This window comes from Bos javanicus, chromosome 1, assembly GCF_032452875.1.
Source record: "Bos javanicus breed banteng chromosome 1, ARS-OSU_banteng_1.0, whole genome shotgun sequence".
NCBI classification, from domain to species: domain Eukaryota; kingdom Metazoa; phylum Chordata; class Mammalia; order Artiodactyla; family Bovidae; genus Bos; species Bos javanicus.
Genome location: NC_083868.1, coordinates 124800515 through 124813237, shown reverse-complemented (window position 1 = coordinate 124813237; position 12723 = coordinate 124800515). Strand labels below are relative to the sequence as shown.

The window sequence follows — 12723 nt, the reverse complement described above, 5'->3', positions numbered from 1 at the left end:
TAAAAGATGCTTGCTCCTTGGAAGAAAAGTTGTAACCAACCTGGACAGCATATTAAAAAGCAGAGACATTACTTTAAAAGCAGAGATATTACATAGTTAGTCAAAGCTATGATTTTTCCAGTAGTCATGTATGGATGTGAGAGTTGGACTATAAAGAACGCTGAGCACTGAAGAATTGATGTTTTGAACTGTGGTGTTGGAGAAGACTCTTGAGAGTCCCTTGGACAGGAAGGAGATCCAACCAGTCCATCCTAAAGGAAATCAGTCCTGAATATTCATTGGAAGGACTGATTCATTGGAAGGCTGAAGCTGAAACTCCAATACTTTGGCCACCTGATTAAAAAAACTGACTTATTTGAAAAGACCCTGATGCTGGGAAAGATTGAAGGTGGGAGGAAAAGGGGACATCGGAGGATGAGATGATTGGATGGCATCACCGAATCAATGGACATGAGTTTGAGTAAGCTCCAGGAGTTGGTGATGGACAGGGAGGCCTGGCGATCTGCAGTCCTTGGGGTCTCAAAGAGTCGGGCATGACCGAGTGACTGAACTGAACTGAACTTTGTGAAAAAGGAAAGTTCCATGTTTTTAGTGAGTCAGGCCTGTCACTGAGTCAGTCTGAATCCTCCTCCCTTCATCTTTACATGAAATGTGACTGTTTTTGCTAGAGTCACATAGTTGCTCAATTTTTCTGTATATAATTTTATAATTTAGTTATTAACTTTATTTTACAAAGAACCATGTTAGAAGTCGACTTTATTATTTATGTTACTAGAGAGGTTTTCTAAGAAACATAAATACTAGAAGAAGCAATCATCTCGCCCATAGCTCAGATATCTTTAGAAAAATCACTTTAGGAGGAGGAGCGCGGGGGCCGGCGGCGGCGGCGCGGTCGGGCGGCCTGGGCGGCGAGAGGACAGCGTGGGGTCGGCCTATGTGACTGGGCGGGCGCCGGCGCGGCCTCCGTCTGGAGAGGATTCAAGATGACCAACGAAGAACCTCTTCCCAAAAAGGTTCGACTGAGTGAAACAGACTTCAAAGTTATGGCACGAGATGAATTAATTCTAAGGTGGAAACAGTATGAAGCCTATGTGCAAGCTTTGGAGGGCAAGTACACAGATCTCAACTCTAATGATGTTAAAAAAAAAAAAAAAAAGAAAAGAAAAATCACTTTAAAATTGGAAAAAACTTTAGCTTTAAGAATCATAACTTTTTAAAAGTTAATAATATTGAATTAAAACATATTCTGATTTTATTCTAAAGTGATCTTTATATGTTTCTTATTTCCATAGCAATAAAAAACTTCCATCATTCTTATAAAGTGGCATTTTATAAGCTTCCATAAGGAAAGCAGTTATATGAAGTTATTTGTTAGTAAATATTGCTAAATTGGTCAGTCTCTTTTGAGCTATTTAACTTCTTAAATCATTTTAAGCATGTATCTGTTTTGAAAGCAGACATCTATCTTATGCTTGAAAAACAATTAAGTTAAAAACTAAATATGCTTTGCTGTTTACTGTCCTGTGTAGGAAGGACTTATTTTTGAGGAGGTTTAAGATGGAGGAGTGGGGAGGGACCGTATGCCACATTCTTAGTCACAAAGGATTTTTACTCTGATCCTTTTGTTTCTTGTTATCTTGGATCTATTTATGTAAAACTTGTAGCTTTACAAAACTCATAGCTATTTTCTAAAAAAAGAATTTGAGGCCTAACTACTGATATGTAATTATAGCAGTATTATTATGTCTCTTGGTGTAATCCACTATAATCAAAGTTGTATACTCCCTGATTATATATCCAGTTGTTCTACCAACCGTGAAACAGTTGCTAGGAATGTTCTTGAACAAATTTTGCTTCTCCTTATCAATCCTTATGCATTTACTGTAAAATCTTGAAGACCTTATCCTTCAGATACTCATTATCTTCCACATACATAAAGCTTCATGTGAGGAATATATTTTAGAATTTAATTTTGAGGTTCCAACTTTCCATACTGACAGAGAATAAGGTCAGAGAGAGGCAACCAGAGAGAAGCAACTCAAAGCAGAATTTTTAAAAATGTCTTTGGCTAACCTTGTTTATATTTTCGTTCTTCCCACTGGAAAACTCTTTTGTTCAACCAAGAGGACCCCATACTGTTCTCAGGGCTGGAGTAGCATTTGTCATCCTGAGTTCACATGCTGTACACCCCACTTCCTGTGCCTGTAGCTAACATTGTTAATTTTGGTTTTCTTTCCTAATATGACTTCAGAATCCTCGTCAATACACAGGATTGGCAGCCCCTCCCAAACGATCATAGTTGGCTTGCAAGATGAAATCCATATGTCATCTTTAGAAGATATGTCTAACAATTGCCCTTTAAATACTTTTATTGATTTTTCATGAAGATATTAAAACCTTATTAGATTTTCAAATGACATCATGGTGTGAAGACTGGCTGTTATGAGAGAAGTTTAGGGTTTTACAAGGAACAGTGGTCTGGGTTCAAGTTCAAACATCTGAACTTACACATACAGAGAGAGAAGCCACAAGTCTGAACAGTCTGCAATGTCAAGCCCCCACACTGGGGAGAGGTATCTGTTCTAGAGAGTCCCTCAACCTATAATGGACTTTGTAGGAACAAGAAATTAATTTTTATTGTGTTAAACCACACACACACACACACACACACACACATGCACACAAAATCACCCCGTGTCACACTGCACAAATCACCTTCCTTCTTCTGCTTTCCCAGTTTGTAAAAATGACTATCATGATGTACCAGGTAAGTCTTCAGTTAGGATCTAATTTTATACTGGTTGTGATGACCTTTGCGAAATGTCTGATGATACGTGCATGGAAGTCAATGTTATTCTTATGTTTTCTTTGGAAAACTGAAACAGGCATATGTTTTGCCCTTTTTTGTCTTAGTTGGGTAGGGCTTCCTTTAACAAAGCACAGCTGACATTATAAAGTAGAGTTGTAGTCAAGCAGGCCACTCACCTCTAACAGGCAACTGAAGCAGTTTAGCCCATTAGTCCCAAAGAGCTGGAAAATTTCCCCCCAAATTTTTTATTCCCCACCCTTCCTTTTCTCTGTCCCCTCTTCTTCTTTCTATTCTCTTTCTCCACTTTCCTTCTCTGCCCCAACTTCTTCTCTTTCCCCCAGAATCTCTTAAGGCGATATTTGGCTAAAGATTAGGGAAGAGTCCCTTCTCTGTGCCAAGGCCTCAAATAATAAACTCTTTTTAATAGCAATAGATAAAAAGTCTGAAATTCAAGACACAGTCATCAATCAAGGTTTTGAATAAAGTTGCTTCATTCAGTTCAGTTCAGTTGCTCAATCATGTCCAACTCTTTGCGACCCCATGGACTGCAGCATGTCAGGCCTCCCTGTTCATCACCAACTCCGGGAGCTTACTCAAACTCATGTCCTTTGAGTCGATGATGCCATCCAACCATCTCATCCTCTGTTGTCCCTGTCTCCTCCTGCCTTCTATCTTTCCCAGCATCAGGGTCTTTTCAAATGAGTCAGTTATTCAAATCAGGTGGCCAAAGTACTGGAGTTTCAGCTTTAGCATCAATCCTTCCAATGAATATTAAGGACTGATTTCCTTTAGGATTGATTGGTTGGATTTCCTTGCAGTCCAAGGGACTCGTAAGAGTCTTCTCGAACACCACATTTCAAAGGCATCAATTCTTTGGTACTCAGCTTTCTTTATGGTCCAACACTCACATCCATACATGACTACTGAAAAAACCATAGTTTTGACTAGAGGGACCTTTGTTGGCAGAGTAATGTCTCTGCTTTTGAATATGCTGTCTAAGTTTGCCATAGCTTTTCTTCCAAGGAGCAAGCGTCTTTAAATTTCATGGCTTCAATCACCATTTGCAGTGATTTTGGAGTCCCCCAAAATAAAGTCTCTCACTGCTTCCATTGTTTCCCCATCTATTTGCCATGAAGTGATGGGACCAGATGCCATGATCTTAGTTTTCCAAATGTTGAGTTTTAAGCCAAGTTTTTCATTCTCCTCTTTTACTTTCATCAAGAGGCTCTTTAGTTCTTCTTTGCTTTCTGCCATACGGGTGGTGTCATCTGCATATCTGAGTTTATTGATATTTCTCCCGGCAATCTTGATTCCACCTTGTGTTTCATCCAGCAAGGCATTTCACATGATGTACTCTGCATATAAATTAAATAAGCACGGTGACAGTATACAGCCTTAACATACTCCTTTACTGATTTGGAACCAGTCTGTTGTTCCATGTCCAGTTCTAGCTGTTGCTTCCTGACCTGCATATAGATTTCTCAGGAGGCAGGTCAGGTGGTCTGGTATTTCCATCTCTTTCAGAATTTTCCACAGTTTGTTGTGATCCACACAGTCAAAGGATTTGGTGTAGTCAATAAAGTAGAAATAGATATTTTTCTGGAACTCTCATGCTTTTTCGATGATCCAACAGATGTTGGCAATTTGATCTCTGGCTCCTCTGCCTTTTCTAAACCCAGCTTGAATATCTGGAAGTTCACGGCTCATGTACTATTGAAGCCTGGCTTGGAGAATTTTGAGCATTACTTTGCTAGCATGTGAGATGAGTGCAACTGTGTGGTAGTTTGAACATTCTTTGAGATTGGAATGAAAACTGACCTTTTCCAGTCCTGTGGCCACTGCTGATTTTTCCAAATTTGCTTGCATATTAAGTGCAGCACTTTCATAGCATTTAGAATTTGAAATAGCTCAACTGGACCCACTTGACTTTGCATTCCAGAATGTCTGGCTCTAGATAAGCAATCACACCATCATTGTTTTCTGGGTCATGAAGATCTTTTTTGTATAGTTCTTCTGTTTATTTTGCCACATCTTCTTAATATCTCTGCTTCTGTTAGGTCCATAATTTATTTCATAAAGTACTTATTTCCAAATTAATAATTACTCAAATATTCTTTTTAAAAAATAGGGCTCAAATGAGATAAGATAAAATTAATATGAGTTATAAAATTACACAAAGTTAACATATTGAACATATTGCACTGTATTTTTATCAAACATAGTTAATTTTTTTTTAATTGCAGGGTAATTGCTTTGCCCTGCTGTGTTGGTTTCTGCTATAGGACAATGCTAATAAGCCATATATATATGTAAAGCTCCTCCCTCTTGAGCCTCCCTCCCACCTCCACCCCATCACAGCTCTCTAGCACATCACAGAGCACAGGGCTCCTTCTGTTATATAGCAAGTTCCCATTAGCTATCTACTTTATACATGATGGTGTATATATGTCAGTGCTACTCTCTCGATTCATCCCACCCTCTTCTTCCCCTTCTGTGTTCACAAGAGCTTCTTCCACATCTATGTCTATTCCTGCCCTGCCAATAGGTTCATCAGTACCATTTTTGTAGATTCCAGATATATAGAATCTGTTAATACTAACAGATTAATAGTCTGTTAATAGTGTTAATATACTATATTTATTTTTCTCATTCTTACTTCATTCTGTATAATAAGTTCTAGGTTCACCCACTTCATTTCAACTGACTCAAATTTTTCCTTTTTTATGGCTGAGTAATTACAAGTTACTGGGTAGAAGGCAATAGTAATTACATTAGATAATAATATGCTCTTAACTTTATGAAGTGAATTAGTGTTGCCAACTCTCATGCTTATGGCCTACATATCATCTGGGTCCCCATGTAGTCTGGGAGAGGCTGAACTGACTTCAGCTTGGTGAAGTCTCTGAGCCTTCCTCAAGTTTTACACAAGTACAAGGTGAGAGGATAGAGAATATTATGTATTCTTAAGGTCAGTTTGGCCACCAGGCTCCTTCTGACCTAGCTCCAGTGTTAACTCAGATGCAAAACATCTCCCTTCTCAAGTTCCCCAGAAAATTCTGCTCTCCAAAAGCTTGTCAAAGTATACAGAATTTTCTGAAGATTATGTCTGATGGAAGACTTGGAAGGGCTTATCTTTCAGCACACAGGTAATTTCAGATGAACATATTCCTCTCTGCTTTTTCCCTATCCTTCAGTCTCTCCATCATGGGGAATGTGCTCTGGCCCTTCTCCCCATGGAGATTCTTGGCCCATACTTTCAGAAGGTTCTATCTCTACCTGCCTCAGGGGTAAACAAATTTGTCTCTCCATCTCTAGAGTCACAATTTCTACAACAAGATGCTCATCAATATACTAAATATGCCTGAATATAAGAGACCAAGAATGTATTTTCCAAAAGAGAAGATCCTCTTTAAGAAGTTTTAGCCAACTTAAACATGTATATAAATTATTGATATAGAACAAATAGTCAAATGTCTACTTACAGTTTTGAGCTTATCAATTTAATCACACAATCATACTTAAAAGAATCCATTATAGAGACCTATATTGCTTTTTAAAATTGGAGTATAGTTGATTTACAGTGTTGGGTTAGTTTCAGGTGTACAGCAAAGTGATTCAGTTATACATGTACATATATTCATTATTTTTCAGACTATTTTCTCATACAGCTTATCACATAATATTTAGTAGAATCCCCTGTACTACACACTTGGTCCTTGTTGGTTATCTATCTTATCTACAGTAGCGTGTATATTCATTCCAAACTTCTGATTTATCCCTCCCACCAGTGTTTCTCCTTTCATAACGATGTTTGTTTTTGATATCTGCAAATCTATTTCTGTTTTGTAAATAAGCTTGTTTTTTAAAATTAGATTCTACATATGAGTAATAACATGATTCTTTCTCTAACTTATTTCACTTGGTATGATAATTTCTAGGTCTATCCATGTTGCTACAAAGGACATTATCTCATTCTTTTCATGGCTGAGTAATATTCCATAGCATATATGTTCCACACCTTCTTCAACCATTCATCTGTCAATGGACATTTACATTGCCTCCATGTCCTGGTTATTGTAAATAGTGCTGCAATGAACATTGGGATGCATGTACCTTTTCAAAGTATGATTCTCTCTGGATATATGCCCAGCTAGATCATATGGTAGTTCTATTTTTGTTTTTTTAGGAATCTCCATACTGTTCTCCATTGTGGTTGAACCAATTGACATTTGCTCCCATTGTGTAGGAGGGTTCTCTTTTTTCTCCATATCTTCTCCAGCATTTCTTGTTTGTAGACTTTTTGATGATGGCCATTCTAACCAGTGTGAGGTGATATGTCTTTGCAACTTTGATTTGCATTCTCTGATAATTAGTGATGTTGGGCATCTTTTAATGTGCTTTATGGCTGTCTGAATGTCCTCTTTGGAGAAATATCTATTTAGATCTCCTGCCCATTTTTTGATTGACCTTTATTTATTTATTTATTTTTTGATGTAGATCTGCATGAGCTGATTCTATATTTTGGAGATTAATCCCTTGTCATTTGCTTCATTTGCACATATTTTCTCCCATCCTGTGTGCCATCTTTTCATTTTGTTTATGGCTTCCTTTGCTGTGCAGGAGCTTTTAAGTTTAATTAGGTTACACTTATTTATTTTTGCTTTTATTTTTATTACTCTAGGAGATGGATCCAAAAAGATATTGCTAGGATTTATGTTGAAGACTGTTCTGCCTACTTTTTCCTCTAAGGTTTATAGTACCCAGCTTTATATTTAGTTCTTTGATCCATTTCAAGTATATTTTTGCATATGGTGTTAGGGGGTGTTCTAATTTCATCCTTTTACATGTAGTTGTACAGTTTTCCTGGCACCACTTATTGAACAGATTGCAGAGTTTCTCCCACCAAAGTGAGAGTTCCGAGACTGTCAGGTTCCCCAACCTGAAGGTCTGGCATCAGGAGGAGGAATCCCCAAAGCTGTTGGCTTTGAAGGCCCATGGGACTTAAGTACAGGAGCTCCACAGGACTTGGGGAGACAAGTTCTTCATATTTGACATGGTGTCTTTGCCACCAATAGAACCATTGTTGAGTCACCCAACACAGCTTTCTAAAACTCACTAAGCTCATTTCTTTCTAACTAATTTGAAGGACACAGGGTGCAAAGAGTTGGACACAACTGAGTGGCCAACAAACACACCATATTTAACCCAGTCAGCCTGCTTGCACTGAAATTTTATCCCAAACCATAAGAATCAACCTGTTATTTGTGTTCTCCATAATGTAACCACTTAATTTATTGCTTTTTAAAGTGACCTTTAAGTCTTATTCACAATGACATTCAACACTTGCAATTGAGAGATTGTACTGGGGAATAATGATTACAGCTGGGTTAAATTTCTTTGCCTTTTTTTTTGTAACTGAGTCTCTTGAGTGACCTTGATAAACAACTGAAATTAACATTGATTGAAGCAGTATCAGGCAGGTCTTCCCCAAACAATTGTTAGTCGTCCAACATGAAACTTCTGAAATAATGTCTCATAAGATTTGAATTTAAGATTTGTTATCTCTATGGGAGGGATAAACAGTCTCAAAGGCAAAAAAAACAAAACTCTCACCTTACGTTCCAGCATATATACAATTGTCCCCTAACTTTCTCCCTAGGAAGGACCATGGTGCCAGTTGTTAAAATTTTCCTCATTACACAGATATTTATAATATAATCTTGTAGCAGGGCAAATATTAATTCTGCATTACAGATGAAGAAAATTAAGTTCAAAGAAAAGTAACATCACATGGCTTGACATAGGGCCAAGTCTAGCCAAGTGGTTTTCCTTAAAATACAATAAAAACAACATACAAGGACCTTTAAAAATCTGCCTGCAATGCAGGAGACCTGAATTCAGTTCCTGGGTCAGGAAGATCCCCTGGAGAAGAGAATAGCTACCATCCCAATATTTTTGCCTAGAGAATTTCATGGACAGAGGAGCCTGGTGGGCTATAGTCTGTGGGTTTGCAAAAGGTTGGACACAACTGAGTGATTAACACTTTCAATTTTCTTTCAAGGGAGTAAATCTCAAATATTCTCACCACAAAAAAAGAAGTAGCAATTATGTAATGTGATGGTGTTAGCTAATGCTATGGGATAATAATTTTGCAATATATATACATGTATCAAATCAATACAGATGTCAATCATATCTCAATAAAGCTGGGGAAAAAAGAAATCCATACAATGAATTTATAGTATGGTTATAATAACAGAAAAATAAAAGACCACCAATTTATTTTTTTTAAATACAGTAACCTGGATAATAGTTTGAGATTAGGAAGAAGGTTTTTCTAGCAATTGGCTCTGTAATATTAAAAATAAATGCATTTCTTTTATTTCTTCATTAGTAGATACTTTCAAATATTCCTGGAATTCTTTTCAAAACTCTTTCTTTTATAGCTGTGATAAGGTCATTTATTACCTAATTCAAAGGTCTGAGTAATCATTTTCTCCCAATATGCTATTTTCATATTTTTAAAGAATTTATGCCTATGCTAAAATAAGAAATTATCCCTTATTTTGGGGGGACGGCAAACCAGATGTCAAGCAGGATTTTGGAGGGGTCTAGGCAGAGGGTTAAGTGCAGGGTATGTGGGTGATAGAGAGAACTACTTGGAAAGAGAAGGTATGGGGAAAGAGACTCATTTTTAAATAGCTGCTCAACAATGAAAGCCTGGAGAAGAAGAGCTGCTAATATTTGTGTCTTTGTGTTTGGGGGAGGGATGTTGGGGGGTAGGGAGGGTTGTTTGCTGTATGCTGAATAGTGAAAAATTACTGTGCAGCCCTTTTAAGAAAATTCAAAAAAATGTCCAAGTTATTCAATAATTCTATTTTTGTAGTTTCTTTGTTCTCTTACACAGAAGTGAAAGGACTCTGTGCTTTGTGTTCAAATTCCTTTTTGGGTATAGGAGAGAGAACACAGAAGAAGTAGCCAAACTAAGTTCTTTAAGCAAAGGCTAGTTCATTGGACTGCCAATGATTCAGGCCATTTTGTAATGCCAATTACTTCACTTTTATCCTCATCAAGAATGATAAGACCTGGGCAAGGTTCATGGTTCCTAAGGTAATATTTGAACTAGAAGAAAACACCAGTTCATGCATGACAAAAACTCTCATAGATTGGAGTGCCAGCCTCTTCAGCATGGTCACCTTCTCAGCTTGGACCCCCAACATCATCATAAACTGCTTAATTGGTTCACTTTAAGAAACCACTGTCATAAGAATCAGGAAAAACCCAAATTCATATCATCAGTATATTTTTCTCCTTGTAGGTGAGCCCTTGTGAGCAGCCAAATCAGAAAAAGGCCATTTGTTCAGAAGGCCCTTTGTTGGGATGAAATCAGATCAAGCAGAAACACTAACTTGAACTTCAGAAGGAATATGGTCTTGCTTTAAAAAAACAAAAGCAAAAAATCCCCTTTACATTCTCTGCATCCATAACTACACCAAGACTCATTGGAGATCAAATACTATAAAGCCCAGCTACTAGGTAGGGAGGTGCTCGTTGACTGAGTATCCCCCACCTTATCGGCAAGTCTTCCTTTGGACATGGTAATTCATGCAGCCAAGACTCTTATCTTTCTAGTTACTTTGCATACATAGTCTGCTTTGATCGCCAAGTTCAACTGTACAAAAGTAATCTTATTTTCTTCCTTTCCTACACCTTGCTGAGGCCCACACTGCAGAAATACTACCATTCCCTCCTAAACAATAGGGCTATCATTTCTGTATGAGAAGCTAAGCACTCATTCCTTTTTGAAAAGAATCCTCTCCTGAATTTCTGTTTCTCCTTAATTTTAAAGACTCTAAGAAACCTATGTAAACTTAAAGATATAAATACATGACAAATTTAAATTATATTCCTTCTTAAAGTTTGGGCTTTGAACATTAGCAGAAGTTATGGCTTTGTAAGTATCTGTATCAGTACCTCATTTTGCTCCCATTCCATATTTTTAGAGTCAATAGTAAATTCTTCCCTAATCCCCTCTTCATTAAGTTCAAATGGAATTCTAGCCTATCAACCACTTATGTTGATTTGCTTTTGTTCTAATTCTACAGAAAGTTTAAAAAAAAGGGAGGAATGTATTTCAGAAGGCTCTGTGCTTCCCGGAACAATCCAGTATCACAGCAACCACTCAGTCTGTGTGTCCTAAAAAGAGTCTGGAAAACATTTACTCTGCCTATTTATATATTGGGCCTGTTTCCATGGCACTCCCAGGTTTAAATAATGCATGGAGCTCTTCTCTACCCATTCTGATTAATTATGCATTTACAAATGTTTACTGAGCATCTCTACTCTGTGTCAAGCACTATATGAGGTATGAGCCATACAAAAGAGAACAATAATGTTTATATCTAGAGTCAGCATCTACAAAATTTTTAAGTTGGGCAATACTATTAGGAAAAAAAGAAGTGCTAAATCTATTATTTATTTATAAATAACATACATGTGTTCCTGTACAAATATTATATATAATCATTCATAAAAATAGCCATGTTAAATGGATCAGATTTTCAAAAGGTAACAAGAATGTATGTTCTAACATTTTCTTCCCTAACACCACTGGGTCAATTTGCATAGTGATTAAGGTGTGCAGGTGCCCTACTCTGAAGACCACTGAACCTGTTGACCAATGTTTAATGTATCTGTCACTAATATCGCAATAGAGAATTTGTAAAATGCAAGTGTATTTTTGAACTATTTTACAGATGAATAAATCTCTTTCAGAATGTAATAAGAATTTAAGAATCACATGTCAATGTAGGAAAACAACTGAAAAAGAAATATATTTTTCTTCAAACCTCCGCAATTTCCCAGACATAAAATTATGTTATGTTATGATTTCAGATTGGAAACTTAAATAATACATGACATGCAATGGATGTCTCAACCTGGAATTCAGACAAAGAATATAAATATTTTCTTTTATAGTTCTACTTCTTTACCTTTATGTTAATCAGTATGAATTAAATTTAGTGACATGCCAGTACAATATACAATACAATCATTAAATGGTATGTGTTAAACAAATAAAAGATTAATTGATTTATAATTATGATTCTTTATTAAAATTTTCTTTAACAAATAATATAAGTATTGCTTATTGCCATAATTCATCTTATTGGTACACTAATAATTCTTTTTAAAAAGAACTTTTCAGAAGATGACTAAAAAAGGTAATAGCCATAGACCTAATTGTTAAAGAGGTGTTGGGTAAAAGAAAACATCTTGTCACTTTTAAATACACTAAAATCTTAAAATTTCAAAACGTATACATATTTGTAAATAAATATAAGTGTATGTTTGTATCTACAAACCATAGGATTTGAAAAGGGAAAGAAGTGATGTTACATGGGAAATCCCATTAGTAGGAAAATAAATTTTTGATACTAGTTATGAAAACAAAATATTGGAGGTCAATAGGGTAAAAACAGGCTACTTGGGAAACTTCAGTAATCAATAACCAAAGCTTTTAACAGTCTCACTTTAGATCTAATGTGAAATCAGAATATTTTAAATGGGAAAACAAAAGTTTCTTAATATGAAAACTTTTAGCTGGACTATTAAAGAAGAACGATGCTATATTTGAGATCTCCTGATGTCAAGGAAACTGAAATTCACGTTACTACGTGAAAGAAGCTTGAAAAGGGCTTACATACTGTATGATGCCAGTTATATGACATTCTGGAAAAGGCAAAATTATGTAGACAGTAAAAAGATCACTGGCTGCCAGTAGCAGGAGGTTGGTAGAGATGAACAAGAGGAGCTTAAAGGATTTTTAGGGCAGTGGAACTATTCTGTATGATATTGTAATAGTAGATACTCGTCATTACACATATGCTGAAACCCACAGAATGTACAACACC

The 12723-nt window shown here is 36.5% G+C and overlaps 1 long non-coding RNA gene across 2 annotated transcripts in view; it reads left to right on the top strand.

Annotated features, from left to right (window-relative positions):
- The window catches only part of LOC133249237 (uncharacterized), a 54050-nt gene extending 42212 nt beyond the window's left edge, over window positions 1-11838 (top strand). For both annotated transcript variants that reach the window (XR_009736883.1, XR_009736887.1), the window contains one exon: window positions 10128-11838. This is a non-coding gene — a long non-coding RNA (uncharacterized LOC133249237). The remainder of the gene's footprint in view (window positions 1-10127) is intronic.
- Window positions 11839-12723: the final 885 nt, after the last annotated feature.